General features: G+C 35.2%; 1 protein-coding gene across 1 annotated transcript in view; it reads left to right on the top strand.

Annotated features, from left to right (window-relative positions):
• Positions 1-17775, top strand: part of tmem178bb (transmembrane protein 178Bb) — a 76368-nt gene that overhangs the window by 40317 nt on the left and 18276 nt on the right. The gene's annotated exons all lie outside the window — the stretch shown is intronic.

The raw sequence follows: 17775 nt of genomic DNA, 5'->3' as shown, positions 1-17775 counted from the left end.
AATGACACATTAATAGTTCACTTACCATTACTTTTATTTATAAACGTGTATCTAAAATAATAAAATTAGGGCTGTCAAACGATTAATCGCGATTAATCGCATCCAAAATAAAAGTTTGTGTTTACATAATATATGTGTGTGTATGGAGTATAATTATTTTCTATATATAAATACACATACATGCATATATATTTAAGAAAAATGTGTTATTTATATATAAAATATTTATATATAATATAAATTATATATAATATAAATATATATACACAGTATATACATGCAAATATTTCTTAAATATATACATGCATGTGTGTGTATTTATATATAGAAAATAATTATACACCGTACACACACATATATTATGTAAAAACAAACTTTTATTTTGGATGCGATTAATCGCGATTAATCGTTTGACAGCCCTAAATAAAATACAATTTCCACTTGATAACCCAATCAAAATGTCCACGTGTCATGTCACATTTTTGAGTTTTAAGAATATGTTTTAACACCGAAAGTCATTTTATTCAGTGTCCTTATGCAATCACAAGATGTGTTTAATGCAAAGGCCAAAAGTGTTATAATTAATTACATGCATAGTAATCATTTTATTTTAGGCATTTATTTTAGTTTGGTTTTGCATTCATCTTGCTTGATTTAGCTTTAGGAACACATTTTCTTTAAAACAGTTCAACAAGAAATAGTTTGAGGAAGCCTACAGTACAACAAGCTCTTCTGCTCTTTTCCTTTTTGGCTGACAGACACATTTGTGACACAAAATTTACACTGAGTGGGGAGTGTGTAAATCTACAGATAAGGCCTTCTCCTTGGAGAGTATTGGCTTGTTCGAAACCCTCTTATGAGATGGGATTGTGGTTTGAAGCTGCCGTGTATCACGAACAGAAGAAAGAGCGGGATTCACCATGCCCTCAAACTGTCATGTGGTCACACTCCACTGCACTGCCTCTGTCAGGCGACCGGAGAGACACCTTTCCTTTAACCCCAAAACCCACCAGTATCTACACCTCCATCTCTCTCGCTTTCCTCATTTTCCAAAGCTCTAACATGGAGGGTTATGAGATCAGAGATGTATAAATGACACTTCTGGAAAGATACAGAGCTTTCATGCAGTCAAGTGCAACAGATGAAAGATCTCTGTGGCGCCAAACATTTCTCAAGGTTTCCATTTTGTGCTCAATATCTGGTTCACATGAGTTTATTATTCTGTTTTATTTATTGTACTTTTTGATATCAGAAATTTTAGCCCAGACCTGCAGGATTCATTTTAAACCTTGCAAACGGAGTTTAGAGTTTATGTTAAAAGTTTATATTAAAATCTGGGCCAAAACAATATAAAATCAGCCATAACATAATATGACCATAACCGATAAATGGCTGATATTAAAATTCAATTAATGAATATACTGTACCGAAGTTTGTATGATTTTATTTAACATTTCTTATACTCACCAAGGCTGCATTTGTTTGATCAAAAATACAGTAAAACGGCAAGATTGTGAAATATTCGTACATATTAAAAATAACTGTTTTTTAAATGTAATTGATGGCAAAGCTGAATTTTCAGCATCATTACTCCAGTCTTCAGTGTCTCATGATCCTTCAGAAATCTTTATGACTTGGTGCTCAAGAAACATTTATTATTATTTTCAATGTTGAAAACAGTTGTACTGATTAATATTTTTTGTGGAAACATGATAATTTTTTCAGGTTTTTTTGATGAATAGAAAAAAAAATTTTTTTTATTTTAAATAGAAATCTTTTACAAATGTCTTTACTGTCAGTTTTGATCAATTTAATGCATCCTTGCTGAATAAAACCATAACCCCAAGCCCAACTTACTGACCCTAAAGATTGGCTTTAAGATTACATGTATCAATGGTATTATATTGTTTCTATAGATTCATTTTAAGTGAGCGTTTAATGACTGCAAAGGTATTCTAAATGTTAAAAATAGAGGAAATAAGTTCGCAGTATATCCAATATCAACAGACATCTATAAATACAAAAAAAAAACTCTAATATTGGCTGATATTCAAACTGGTATTGGGCATATCTAGTTCAAATATTTCTCATACACACTTCAGGCAGGAAAATGTTCACACGGTATTTAGAGTCTCCCAGGGGCGTGTTGAACGAGTCTGTCATTTGATTCAAGCATTCTGACCTATACTGTAAAGAAAGATGTGGAACAGTCAATCTCTTGGTTAAGGTCAGGCTGAGATGTTTAATGTTCTTATTACAGCTTACACAGCTGCTCCAACAAATCAAACAGTAGGATTAAGTCCTTTCCTCTGGTGAGGGAACCCTAAATGTAAAAAACTAAAAGAATTAAGCCTTTATGGCTTTGACTCCATTGAGCGCCATATTGATTTTGGGGGCCAAGAGAGGTCAGGAGATCAAGAACTCTCCATTAGTGGACATTGAGAAGTAAATTACCCTAGTACTCTGGGAAATGTGTCTGAACCAACACTCCCAAAAAAAGGGCCCCCCAAAAAAATCACTAGATGTCAGAACCGGCCACTGGTGAAGGTATTAGATCAAAGCTCGTGTTTTGTTGTGATGCCTAGAATAAACAGAACAGGTAATGCTCAAATTCGAGTTGTTTTTGCTCGTGTTGCGCTCAGATGAGAAGCCAGACCTGACATTTCATAAAGCGTGTGAAATTGAACAAAGGTAGTAGAACATTTCCTGCGCTCTCATAATGCTTATCTGTTCGTGAGTGACATCAGCAAAACTTCAGAAGGCTGTGGGATATACACTGCACTCATTTGTACCCGTCAGTCAACCCACCAGGAAATCGACTATACCAGCAAGAAAGTCACAAAATAAGACAATACTTCTATGTAGAATATGAAAGCGAAAGATGAGACTCCACAGAAGCCAAAATCTCTTGTTTTTAGCGATGGACGGCATATTCAGCTCAACACGGCAAATGCTTTTAGACATTTCGTCTTTGGATGAAGACGGTAACTTCAACAGCTTAGGGATTTTGTAAGATCAAAAGGAAGCAGCAAAAATGAGCAGCAGGAAGCTGTCAATGAACATGACAGGAAATAATCTGCCGTGATGCGTAAAGGTGCCCAAAGAGGCGAATTATGATCTTGGTTTCCAAATCCTCCAGATCTCAGTGCACTCAACTTAGAAACTGCTTATAGTGCTTCAGAGACCAAAGAGAGGCAACCATTGGATAAAAGAAAGAAAATGCAAAAAAGAAAACAAGAGTGTACTATTATTAGAGTCAATCAATTAAAACAATTTAATTATGTAATAAAAATATGACATGCTAAAATATGACATGCGTAATCAAATGAATTGCAATTAAACATATCATGCAGTTAATCACATAGAGCAACATTTTTAAATTCAACTGATTTTAGTTACATGAATAAATTACAAATGTATTCATGTAATTAAATTAATAGTAATCACATTAATCACAAATATCACACAACTAATCCTATGTAAACAATTGTAAATTAAATGGATTTTAATTACATTAATAAATTAAAAATGTGTTCATGTAATCAAATTAATTACATATGCCAATTAATTGCAATTAATCATATATATATAAATATATATGCAATTAATAATATCAATATTTTTAAATTAGTTAAAAAAATTATTATTGTAATTAAATAAATTACATTAATTAATTAATTAATTAATTAATTAATTAATTAATTAAATTTTACAAATCATTGCATAACATTTAAATTCATCTAAGGTTTTTTTTTTTTTTTTTTTTTTTTTTTTTTTTGAAGTTTGATATGGCACTAGTGGCAGACAAAAGTATTTTAAGAGATTTTATGGAAAGTGACCATACTAAGTGAACATATTAGTTAAATAAACTGCTCTTATTATTATATACTTTAAAGCTACTGTACATCCTTTACTGAAGCTGTTTCCTACACTAAACATTAGTTAAATAGCTTAATGATTGTTGTCTTGGGACCCTGCTAAAAACAGGACCTGTAATGACATACTAACATCCTAAACGGTAATTTAGTCTTCACCCCGGAGTGGGATCCGCAGAGGAAATGAATTGTACTTAATTGTCACTGCTGCAATCAGACACTATTAAGGTGGGATTGAGTAATTTGTATCATCTCTGTACTTACATTTAAACTACTTAAACATTACCCTCCTATGTATATATTGCACTTAGAGGACTTTGAATGGGACCTAACCACAGTATTCACTCAACACTGCAGCTAAACAACCGCCAAAATGCATTATTTTCCTGTTATCACTTTGAAACAATCTGTATTGTATAAAGCGCTATAAATAAAGGTGACTTGACTCGACACTCTCTGTATACACTACTGATTTAATCTCCCCTAGATAAGACATTTCCATGTGTCTAGGCATTAATAAATGGAAATTGAAAATAGTGTCATCATGCAAACCATGATGGGCCTGACATTAACAAGGACGCCATTACAGCGCACACCAGAGGAATGGAGGAGGCTGTCGAGAAATCTCTCAACTGCGATTTGGCATTTTGACATCCATGATCATTATGTTTTCTTTCAAAGCTGAGAGACCTTTTCCTCCACGGTAGGTGAGCCGTCAATAGCCGTTCTGACAGTTAGAGACTCTGATCTTCTGTTGACCTCTTTCATTCAAGTCAGGGAGCAGAGATGCACAAAAGATGTAATTACATGTTGACAGAGCAGAGGGCGAAGACAACATGAAATGGTATTTAAGACATATTTCACATTTGTAACGTGATGTAAGGACTTCATTTTGTCCTACAAGATCCTGTAGTCTCTATATGACAGGAGGGCTTGATTAAAAAATATAAATAAGAACAGGAACATGTACACAAAAACAAATAGGGTACATTTTGATTTCATGTTGACTTAAAAAAAAGTTATAAGATTATTTCATTCTGGTACATGCCAGTAAAATGTGAAAGGCTGTAGGATGAGAACGATGATTAGATGAAGCACACTGTAAATTTGTTCCCAGTTTTCTGAGAAACTACTTCCACCGGAATCAAAATAACGGTTAAGTCCTTGGCTTATGAGAATAAGAAGTCCATTAATATTGCAAAAGTAACCTTGCAAAGTTGGAGGGATTGCAAACGTGCAAACGTGAGAAAGCGGTAAATAAATGTGGCATTATCAGCCGCCAAACATCCTGCCGTAATATTCACATTATTCAAATCCTTATTTACAGCCGTAATCCTCTCTGTTCCAGATAACCTTGTCTGCATAAACATGTAGTAAAAACCATGGTCATTTTGGAGTTGTTTATAGAAACCTAAACAATGCAGTTTATTTTTTTATCGCTAGCAAGACAAAACTGTCTCTTAAAAATGAACATTTCAGCAGAGAAATCCTCAAGCCTGTTTGTTGCATGCATTTGATAATCCCTTTGCTATTAATTACAAACTGCGAGGTCTTTGTCCTGGCAGTTTTAGCGATTGCACCATTTTGACTCACAATTATCCACACTCACGCACCACATCCTCAACAGACAATTGAACGGCAGACTGCGCCACCGCCTGATTGATGGGTAATACAATCAACAGACTATAAATGAACAGGAAAAGATGGAATAAAACGAGCAAAGCTTAGAGCTTTAGATCGGTGGACTTTACACATATGCTCACAGGGCATTTCAGATTAGCCAGAGTTCCCTGTGGGTTTAGTTGTGACCGCAGCGTCCAGAAGGGCTGTAATCTGTCAGACGGACGCCTAGTGATTAGTCTGTGGATGGCCGAGTGGAAGTTGCCCAGTGGCCACGAATCAGAAGCTTACTTTGATCTCTGAGCATGGATGGAAAGAAAACTGCCATATTATTACAAGTGCTGTTTACACTCGCAGTGCCAAAAGATGGAGCCGAATCAAATCAATAACTCGGTTTAAAACCAGAGAATAATCTCCATGCTAAAAAATAGCCAATGTATTTGTACTGCCTAAACATGCAATTCAGACAAAAAAACTGAATTTCTAACATTGGTTAAAAAAAAAATACACTTCACTATTAAATTCTCTATGGACAGTGCAATAAGCTTGCATGACCTCTATAATGGTGGCATGTTACAGACACAAAAAAGCTGTTGTCTATACAGTATTTCATTGAAATATGTTGGCCAGATTATAGTGTTTTCAAATAAATTGAGCTCTTTTTTTCCTCTGTCAGTCAAACAGAGGCCACTGACTCATTCTCTGGTCTCTCTAAGCTTTAGTGTTTATTTGCAGATTACATTAGGCCATGAATTCAATGTGATGAGATAAAACAGGGTGACACTGCAGGCTGCATCTGTTTCTGTTCTGTGGAGTAGAAGTAGGAGCCATCTATGTCAAGCATTTGAACCCACGGTGTCTTTTTGGCCATGTGCTTTTTTTTGCTTTTCAATTCAAATGCAAACAAAAGCTGTATCCTTGGGATTCGCATTCCTTTATTAATACATCCCCAATGATAGGGTTACATTTTTTTCCTACATTGATTTTTAACAATCAAATGAATCAAAAGTCATAAGGGGCCGTTTACTACCAAGAAGCACTGAATAATGTAATTGAAGCAGCTTACTATACTCTCAAACAAGTTATTTATTTAAATATTTTGCAATAAACGTGAAATATATTGTATTATATTGTATAAAAGATTCTAAGTTAGTAGTTTTATATTTTGCACCGTTTTGATTCGACATTGTCATTCGCAATGGGATGTGTGCAATTATTAGCTTATAAAAGCATTTGTCTTTTTTCAAATACTTTTTGGCTTCAAATAAAATGAAAAACTGCGATTCATCTCACAGCTGGTTGGTTTGATTATGTCTTAGAACTCTTTTTTAAATCCTTGTGGAAAGAAACAATTAATAGGAAATATACTTCTGGATGTAACGTTTAAGTCCTTTGAGAGGGGAGATGAACGAACCCAAGTGCAGTTAATTGAAAGTAGAACTAAATACAAATTAAACAGAACTAAACAATGACAGACTTGAACTTGACTTGAGCATAAGGAGACTTTACAAAACTCACCAACAGCAGAGAACAATGCATGACAAACAAACATGGCTAACTTGAGGGCTAAATACAAAACTGCGGGGAACACACGACCAAAACAACCAATGACAAGATGGAACTAATGAACGTGAACCAATGAAACAACAAGACTGTTAACAAGATATCAGGACAATGGACCAATCAGAACATGACACACGAAGCAAGGGACCCAATGAAAACAAAACAGAGATCACATGACATAAACACATGAACCAATAAACACGGACTTCAAAATAAAAGACGTGACATAATAAATGTGAACTAAGAACATGTGAGTGGTCACTGTTGCGCTTTATTGCCTCTATCTACTGATGATGTCCTTTACTAATCCTGGAACTGTCCCTGAATCCCTCTTGTTCCACAGGGAGAACTTCCTGTCCTCTAGGTTAGCACACACAAGAGAACAGAGGACCATAGCCAATTAAAAAAAGGAGAGGGATGGGTGAGGACATAATATCTGAGCATGAATACGCCTATGTCCCAGTAGTGAACAGCCTCTGGCTTTGTTGCTATAGGTGATGGCATCCACAGAGACTCTCCTGGATTAGTTGAACTGCTGGACTGGAGCTGCGGCTCTCAGTTCATTAAGCGCTTCACTGGGAGAAGTTTAATGACAAACGCTCTAATGGTCCTTTCACAACTGACATGATGGAAAGTAAAAAATGTATCGAGCACTTCAGAGGCCTAAGATAATATTTTCTCCCCTGGAGTGACTTAAAAATAGGTGTGCACGACACGTATACAGTGAAGAAAAGAAAATCCTTTATAGTGGTGGATTTTTCAAATTCTTAAGAGTATGGTTGGACTTTGAATTTGAATACATGACATTTTGGTAAAATTATTAAAAAAATATATATTTCTAAGGTAATGTTGTGAAAACATGTCCAGGCCATATTTCACACCAAAATCAATATATATATATATATATATATATATATATATATATATATATATATATATATATATATATATATATTCATAAAGATAAAACTTATGTTTAGTACAATTAAAATTATGTTCCTACCAGAGTCTCATTACTGTGATGTAAAAAATAAATACATTATTTTAATTAAGTGTAATGCACATTAACACACATTACCATAATGCATCTTACTTTTAGTAATTTGTCTCAATTACTGTAATATAGTAACTTTTGCAAGTTTATTTGTCATAAAAAATAATGGCACCTGCCAGAAAAAAACAAAAAAAACAAAAAACATTCTTTTGATTTTGGGGTGAAATGTTCTGCTCATTTTTGTAACCATTTGTTCTCAAAGGACCAAATGCATGCCAACAAACAAAGTGGAGGACTAAAAGAGAACTGCTTGTTAAACAGAAAGTACAATGATTGGAAAACGCGTTTCATTAAATCAGCGTGCTTGGCAATGCGTTTTGAGCATAATCACCGTCGTTAATCCACCCGATACATCTCTATAGTTGTCTGTATGGATAATCCGTCTTTTTACTATGCATGAGTGTTTCCTCTCTGCCTCAAAAATAGCTTCATTCTCTTCAGCTTTGCCTCGGAGGAGCTGAGCAAGAAACCAACTACATTCCTCCAAGCATGTAGTAACGATGATGACTAACTAGCCCGAGAATCCAATCTCTACAGATCCCGTTTGCAAACAGTTCCTTGGAAAGCCAAGCACTTCGACATTAGATTTACATGTCGACCCTCTTTGCCAGGCGATCTCACAAAGGCTTACAGCGTTGCATTAAAGTAAAAGCTGCTCTCCCCGGAGCAACGCTGTCTGTCACAATGAACATATTAGTAAGCATGAGTAAGTAACTATGGGCTGCCCAGTCACCTAAATTAATCATTCAGGACTGAGCACGCAATAGAAGGGTCCAAATGTCTAAGACCACTAGTGATTTTTTTTTCTATTGCTAATATGGAATAACAATTGAGTGAAAAGCTGAATTAATGAAGAAATGTGAATTTTGTAATTTCTTAGTGTTTGGTAAATCCAAATTTTAGCTTTAAATCACAGCTACACTGCAAATTAAATAATTATATTTAAAGTTTATGTAAAATTCAAGTATATTCAAACAAATAAATTACTAAATAAATGGTCATCAAATTATTGCATAACTTACAGTATGTATGGAACAAGAAAGGAAATATATAAATTATATATTTTGAGTAGAGTATATTTAAAATAAGAGTGTATTTACATAAGTGGCCAAATTATTTCATAAATTAGTATACACTATGCATCAAAAGGTAATTTAAAATAAAATAAAGAAATAACTACATTTAAAATAAGTAAATAAATAAATGGTCATTAACTTACTTATATTCATACTTTATTTGTGATGTGCTGTATTTACATAGCTCATCATTTTAAAATGAATGCAATAGTCCTATCCTCAATTTAATGTCTACTGGGTTTGGAATATAAACAGCATATTTAATGCAAACAAATCCAGACTTTAAATGAGTTCTATAGCATCATGTTGTTATAAGTGTAGGTCTGACACATGGAAGGTTGTGTTAAGGCAGGATAAATCAAGATCCATTACAATTGACATTTTTATAACTGATACATACATGTAATATATACATGTAATAATTGAGCCCTCTGCCCTCCTGAGAGGACCAGACTGCTAAATACATGTAAAAATCCATCAAGCGTGCTCCTGTTTGTTTTGATATGCCTCATTTCAGCTGTAATAGACAGTTTAATCAGAATTTTCCAGAGCTGCAACAGTCCCATTCCGCACAGATTTGAATGTTCCTGGGATAGGCAGGATGAGAAACCGGCATGTGCACGAATATGTGTGTGTGCAGAATGCCTTAAACTGTCTGAGTAAGAGAAGGAAGTTGGAGGTGTGCCATGTGTTGGCTCAGCAACCCCAAACTGCTTGTTCTCTTAAAGCACTGAAGAGAGAGAGAGAGAGAAGATATACAAACATTACTGTACTCGCCAAACACAGTACAGAGATGTCTGAAGCCAAAGAATGCAAAAGGCCTTTAATAGGCATCAATAATCAAGTTTAAAGCTTTATTTTAAAACTGTATCTTCTTGCATGAATTATGTTGCTAAAATACAATATGTGAAGTTATATTAAATACTTTTAGTAATCATCAACTTTATAATAACTTACATTCGGGCATAAGATTTTGGTTTGTTGGCCAAAACTGTATTTTTACACTCAAACAATTAACAAAAATAAAATTCACTCAAACATTATAAATATTATACTGCCACTAGAACTAAGCTGTAAGCCATGGAGAAAGACAATATTTTTTTTAGTTTTGGTTTCATGAAAAATTATCGGAATGAAAAATCAGATTATTAATTATTAATCCGTTAGCAGCATTTGAAAATAACCTTTCCGACTTATAGAACAATTAAAAAGGATTTTTTTCAGTTACTATTATTCTAAAATAGTTTCTAATCCACGTTCCTTAAAAAATATTTTTTGTAACAGAAATTATTTTAATGTACACTTAACTACACTGAAAAAAATGGCTTTGAAACAATTTTCACTCAGAAATTTCACAAATAATTATTTCACAACTGTTTACATTTACTTAAAACATACCTGACTGTGTTTACGTGAATACTCACCAAGTATTCGCATATTGACATTATTTTGTGTGTATTTGACGGTTTAAGGTCAATAAGCGAATAAGCGCAATTCAAACCCTGTAACACCAACAATATTCATTCAGAGCAAATGAAACGAGTGTAAGGGGAGGCGGGTCTGTGTGTCAACTCGCTCTCGGAGAGATGAGAGAGCGAGAAAGCGCAGCTGGTATCGTGTATATAGTCTGCGTTTCAGATATATTTCAGTATCGATATGTATATGTATATTTTTTATTATTTCAGATGCCTTTTTAAAAGACTACAATTGAAAAATGTATATATTATATATACAATTCAACCCACCAAATTCTGAAATTCACCTGGCTGGTGTTAATGTCAAGCCCTGCTGGCAGGTGATAAAATAGGTGAAAAAGCCATATCAAAATACCAAAATATCATAGAAAAATCACATTGCAACATCCTAGCAACCATCAAAAAACATAGCAACATCCTGGAAACCTTCTACAGCATCCTAGCATCATGGCAGTGACTTTTGCATGAGCAATCACCTGTTTTTTTCACAAAACATAAACATCTAGTTCTAGTTTGCAATTTCAATTGTCAATTCAATTTCAATTGCCCTCTTTTTATTTGAAGTCCAAACAAACGAAAATAAACGCACATGGAATTAACAGAAGTAGGATTAATAAAAATGCCTTTGAGCGGCGTAGCTCATTGATGCTATGTAAATGTATGTAAAAGAATGCCTGTTCATTATCTCTAATGGCATACCAAGAGTTCATACACTCTCACAACTAACAGGAATGTGTCCTTTCTATAAATGAGAGTGCACAAGAGAAGTATAGTGTACTATAAAGGGGTTTTAATTGATAAATATCTGAATTTGGTCACAATTCAGTTCTGCACTGAAACGCTGTGGGTAAACCATCACAGAAATAGGTGCTAATGATGCGTTTAAGCTCTGCGACTGAGGCTGATTTTAGCATATAGGAATGTATAATAAACTGAGCATAGATGAGGGCCATTACGCTGTCATAGTAATTATGAGAATCATCCCCAGCTCTCAAAATACGACCCTTTCACTTGCTGGTGAATATGGCTGGTAGAACATAATGTACAGTGCTGTGAATGAGCCCTTTGGAGAAATTTGACACTGGAAATGAGACATTTGATGGCAATTGTTGTGATCCTGCTGTGGCCATCTCCTCTTATTGATCGTCTTCATCAATAAATGCGTCACTTGACAGCGAGTCCTTCTAAAGGACTGACACTTCTTTCTACCTGCAGTGGCTGGAACAAAAAAATAAAAAATCTTTAAGATTCAAACTCAACCGTTTAGTGGAAGCCAGCTTGACTCTGCGATTATGTCACTGAGACATATTTCTAAACTTTAGAAAAGTTTTGTTGGATAGCTCATGTTTTCTGAGCCACTGAGCCGTCGTGCAAGTTTAAAGTTAAAACCTGGCTCTTAACTTTTCCCCGTCATTTCATGTCATCTCTATACGCCTATCCATATTTTAAGCACAACTTTAATGGCCTATATTAAGATTCTAATCTATTTTGCCAAAATAAGTTAAAAATAAAACACTAAACATGCTACAGTATAAGTGAATTTAGGCATCACAACATTACAATGTACAGTATGCAAAATGGACATTTATTTTGAGATTAAAAATTACATTTAACATTGGTAAAATAGTATTTTTAAAATAAATATATAAAAATAATAATAATAAAAAACTCTTATTAGGCAATGTATGACTTAGGCAATGGATGATGTGCATGCACAAATAAATATCCAAACATTCTTCTGTGGATTTCCACAGACTTTGATATATATCGGCTAATAAAATATGAATGTAAAACTCTCCAACTGGAAAAGGACAAGATTTCAGTATGAGTCACAGGGAACTTGTGTATTTTTCATAAATATGATCCTTGGCTTCAAGGATTCACTGACGGAGTTGACTAAAGTCAATTCTCCATAAAGCTTAGTTTCTTTCCCAAGAGTGAACAGAAATTCCCTTCCCTGCCTCATTATGACCCAACTCTCAATACTGACACTCACTTGGTGCTTTCTCCAGCAATACCAGCATATACTTGTGGCTCCATCTTCCCCCATAAAGTGCAGCAGTAATCTGGTTAGTCACATTGCACAGTCTCTCTGTCCACTGCCTGGCAAATCCTAAAGTAATTTAGACTTAAAAGAAGAGGAGGTGGTTTATGCTGCTGTGACTGGCTGCCACATAGAATTTCACAGCACTGTGTTTTGTAATGCTCCACTGTTGTTTACTGTCATTAGATCAAATGCCGTCACCAGCTTGCGCCTGCCGGAGACTCGCCACGGTGTTGAAAGGTTTAAACAGGGTGCAAAACACCCACTTCAACACCCTACTTAATCTGACATTAATGCTCATTAAAATTCAACAACCTTTAGCCTAGGAGCAATGGCTGTCGTAATCACGATGCAATGAATATATAGATGAAATGCTGTGTTAAAGTGAATACTCAAAGAATTGGTTTAAAAAGATTCCAAGCTGAACTGCATTGTTCACATTTCTACTGTTACTTCATTCATTTGAGAAATATTTGCTGTGACAGCTGAGGCAGGAGGGAGATTTTTCTCTCATTGAAATTCAAGCGATCCTGGAGTGACTGAAAAAAAAAAAAAAAAAGATATTCACACAAAATTGACTCTTATACCACTGGAAGGCTGTAAACACAGAAAAGTGATGCAAATTAGAGAGCCAGAGCAAATTAGATTTAAATTAACAATTGTTGTTCTATTACCGGTACTATTGCTGTTAATGAATGATTCAGTAGAATCGATTTGAAAAATTAATATTCAATAGAAACAATTCAGAAATTGTGTCCTGGGGGTTGTTTTTAAAACTAAACTGAACTGAACTTAAATGAAATAATGAAATGAAACAGATTTTAAAATAAAACAGCAGGTGAAGTAAAAAGAAAGCAGCTTGAACAAGCCTATTTGGCTCAACACTAGGCAGGTTACAGATTTCTACCACCTTTTCTACCACCTCACTCTTCAAAGGTCGTTGTGTGAGATCACGTTTTGGCCCCTGACACTAAATGCTTGTTACAGGAACTCACAGCAGCCACAGGGGTAAGATGGCAGCGGACTGGCTCTGTAAGAAGCTGAACAGAGAGAGAGGATTTTACCATGACAGTTATCCCAAAATCTTTTTTTTAAATTCACACTCCTCCCCACATCATGTGTCTATTGAACAGCATTGAAAGAGAAATGGGTCACTAAGCAAAATGGGTCACTAAGCATTTGTCAGACAAACCCAATTTGATGTGAGCTTGTGTCTGCAAATCTGCTTGCAAACTTTTTGCCCAAGATGAAACATTTAGTAGGCAAATATTATGATGCAATTTCACTAAGAAATATGTACCTAAATCCCAAGAGACTCTTGTTGGCTGGTTTAGAAACAAACAAAAAAACCTGTACTTCCAGAGCTGGAACTGAGCATCTGAGTTAAAAAATTAAGTTCTTTGGTGTTTCAAAACACAACAATATATTCAGGCAAACCAAACCAAAATTAAAGGGTGGTTCACAAAGGACACTTTTTTTTTTTCTCTAATTGTTGGTCTGTGTAAACATGCAAGACATGTTTTTTCATCGTCTTGCACCAGTGTTGTTTTTGAGCAGACAAAACAGCCCCTAGCAGACAAAATGTGCAAACAAAACCACAAACAAAAGACTGTTTCGGCTTTGAAGCGCTAAACGTGGTGTTGTGTATTTAGTGTTTGTCCTCTGTGCCTATTTGTACAAGCACACTTGGACCACATGAGTCATCAAAAGCCCATCCCTGCTCTGCTATTATATATGAATGCATTGTTTGTCCATATAGCTGGCAGAAAACGATCTCTGGATTAGGGATTATGACTGCTTGATTTAGGCCACAGAGACTCGAGATTACCAATGCGAAACACGGATGCTTCGTGTATATAGTAGATACAGATTTGTTTGGTTTTAATCAGATTACATTTGGTAGATGATGGGGATTTCTGAGGCTAGGAGACAAGAATACAGACGTCTGCACCTCACAATAAATATACTACAGGTTCTTCCCTCCTGGTAATCTGTATATGGTAAAGCCACAGTCTTTATTAGACTTCAGCTTGGTGAACACTACAAACGGAAGCGCAGATGCCATAGACGACAAACCATGAAGACTTTTGACCTACATGTCCAATCCCAGATTAATTCAACAGGGAACACATTTGGACAGTCAAAAAAAACATCCTTTCCTTCCCCCAGCAAAAACAATGGAAAATCTAATCACAGATATTATTGTATGTCCTGATCATTGGGTTAAGGTTCAGCTGGTTAGCATGACCCAGTTAACTCCTGCTGATAGATGCAGTACCTTCATCTAAAGACAAAAAAAACTGTAAAATGGGAGTAAACCATTGTCAAACTTCTTGGGGGTTTCACGCAAGCCAAAGAAACTGTCATTGAGATCAATGAAAAAGCTAACAGATTAATTTCTCCAGGTGTTATAGACCTCCTTGATACAGACAGATTGTTTCAAACATAGAGTCACCGTAGTGAGCTGAAAATAAGGACCAATTTCTTAGTTAAAACAGCAAGACACCAAACAAAGTCATTTCGGCTGGACACGGCTATCTGGCCTCCACTGGCATCTCGTTGAGAAGTCTTACAGCTTCATCATCTCTCTCTCTCTCTCTCGCTTGTTCCCTCTGAGATGGAAATATCCTCACTCTGCCGGAGCTTGTGGCTGGTGTTTGGAGGAACGAGCGTCAGCGGTTGGCGTCTTATCAGCTCACTGCATGCAGTCGAGGGACAGTCTGGAACGCCCAAGGTCACTGCTGCCTCACATCTCAAAAAGAACAGAAACAGCAGAAAACAGTGTTTTGGATGCTTCCCTTCTTTTATTGATAGAGCCACCACTGCTAAGGGAATACGTTTTAAGTTTCCGCTTAAAATTCATCCCAACATCCCTTGGTATAGCTTATGAACGCAAAGGTGTTGCAGGCAAGATGAGGGCCGAATGCGTTAGTTTATGCGTATCCTATCGGCAGCTACACATATCTTAACTCCATAAGAGATACCACAAACCAACTGTACCAGATACTTCAAAGTGCATAAATAAGAAAGAAAAATCATCAATAAAAGAGAAATGTGTTGAAGTGATGACGAAAGCAACCAAAATAATATCGCTGCCTGTCTCAGAAATCCTGTTCCAGTGCCTGATACAAATGCATGATGTCACTGCTTGTGGGCGTGGTCTTAAGTCTGGGCACGCCCACAATCATAATATACTGTGGTCTTGTTATATGAGGAATGCAGGGCTGTTCAGTTACAGGGTTGAGGGACGTTTTGCCACATAGCGCTTGTCGTGGGATGCTGGTGGGTTTTCACATCTGCACAGCCGGTGACAAATCATTCGCACCGGTGTCAGTGTCTCTCACCTCTGTTAACACATATGACAAGCTGAGTGACACTGCCCCGCTGCACTCCTCCCATAGTTCCTTTCTCAGCTTCAGCCGCCAACATAATAGCAACCCACAGATCCTCAACACTGCCTATTGCTTGCGTGGTTTAGCCAAGGTGACTCAGTGACGTGTGACATAAGGCCCAGGCAAATGTGGTTAGATATAAGAAATATAAGAGGTACAGATGGGTATTTAAAGCGAATTAAACAAGCAAATTTAAAAGAATATTTTGGATCAAATACAAAATAAGTGTCTGTGGCTTGTTGCAATTTACCATAAAAATGATTTTCAACTCATCCCAAACTAGGACTGGGTATCACCAACTACTTCATTTTATGATACAATAAACATGATGAAACAACAAATGTCATAATTCAATGCAGCACAATATCAAAATTAGATTATACCTGAAACTGCTGCATAATTTTTCTTTCTCACACGCTTGCTTCGCTTTTGTCCAGTAATTTTGTTATTGTTAACAAACTATAACTAAAACTATTAAAATTATTTTCATTCATTTAAATGAAATTGGAATAAAATCAAATCTAAATTTTAGATGAAAAACTAATGCTGCTAAAGTTGATGTACTAGAATTGCTAATACTGAAATAAAAAATAAAGCTAAATAGAAGTAAATAAACTAATAAAAATGACAAAAGTACAACTTAAATTAAAATGGAAAAGATTAAATAAAAGCTAAATCAAAATGAATAAATACTATATTAGTATATAAATAATACTTAAATAACACTCTTGTCCAGTTCCTTTTAGATGATCTGCTTCTTTACTTAAGTGTAGGAAATTATATAACTGAATAAACAAATAGAAATATCGATACAAGTATATGAAGTATCAATGCAATACTGTGAGGAATATTATCACAATATATTAATATGCAATCGTATCGGCACATCCCACAAAGTGGTTGTTCACTTTGTCCTGTGTTGTCGTACAACCTAAATAACTAAACATTATTTTGTCCAGACCTTAATAAGATCCTTAAATAAAAACTCTTTCCAATACTCCCCACATTAAATTTGCATTTAATAATGTTTATTAGCACTTGTAATTTATCATCAGAAATGTGGGAGGTAGAAATTGTACAGCACCACAACAGGATGTTAATCGTTATCTTTTAACGGCAATCTAAATCACTAATTCGAATGTAGTCTGCTGATGAAAGATGAATTCCTTGAATTGGTTCCATTAATCTATTTTTATAAAACTTAAGATGTAAGTCAGCTAATAAAACGGCATCAAAAACCTCAATGGACACTCGGGTCTTTGAAGTCTGACTAAAGGTGAATAGTTGACTGCAAGTCAAGTGGTCATCAGAGATGGTTCAGAGTAAGAGTTAAGAGGTGAGAGGGGTGACAAGAGGTTCATGTAATTGGCCGTCCGTTGATCAAGCGGCCAACTTGTAATTATGTCAGGAGAATTTGCATGAATTTCATTTGATTGATTTTAGTCCAATCTAAACAATATTACGAAAGGGACCAATATAGTAAGAAGCAAGAAAAAAAAAGATTAAATTAAGACACAGTAGTAAATATAAAATCTATATAAAAATAAAATAAAATTAAACTTCACAGAAAAAAAGCAGATATGTTTAGAGAGTGTGACTAAATAATGACTTCTTATTATTGGATGAACTAATCTTTTAAGTCTCCTGAGCTATGAAAGAGCCATTTATGTGCAAAA

Source organism: Squalius cephalus (assembly GCF_949319135.1).
Source record: "Squalius cephalus genome assembly, chromosome: 4".
Taxonomy (NCBI): Eukaryota; Metazoa; Chordata; class Actinopteri; order Cypriniformes; family Leuciscidae; genus Squalius; species Squalius cephalus.
Note: the sequence above shows the minus strand (reverse complement) of the source record. Positions and strands in the feature narration are given on the sequence as shown.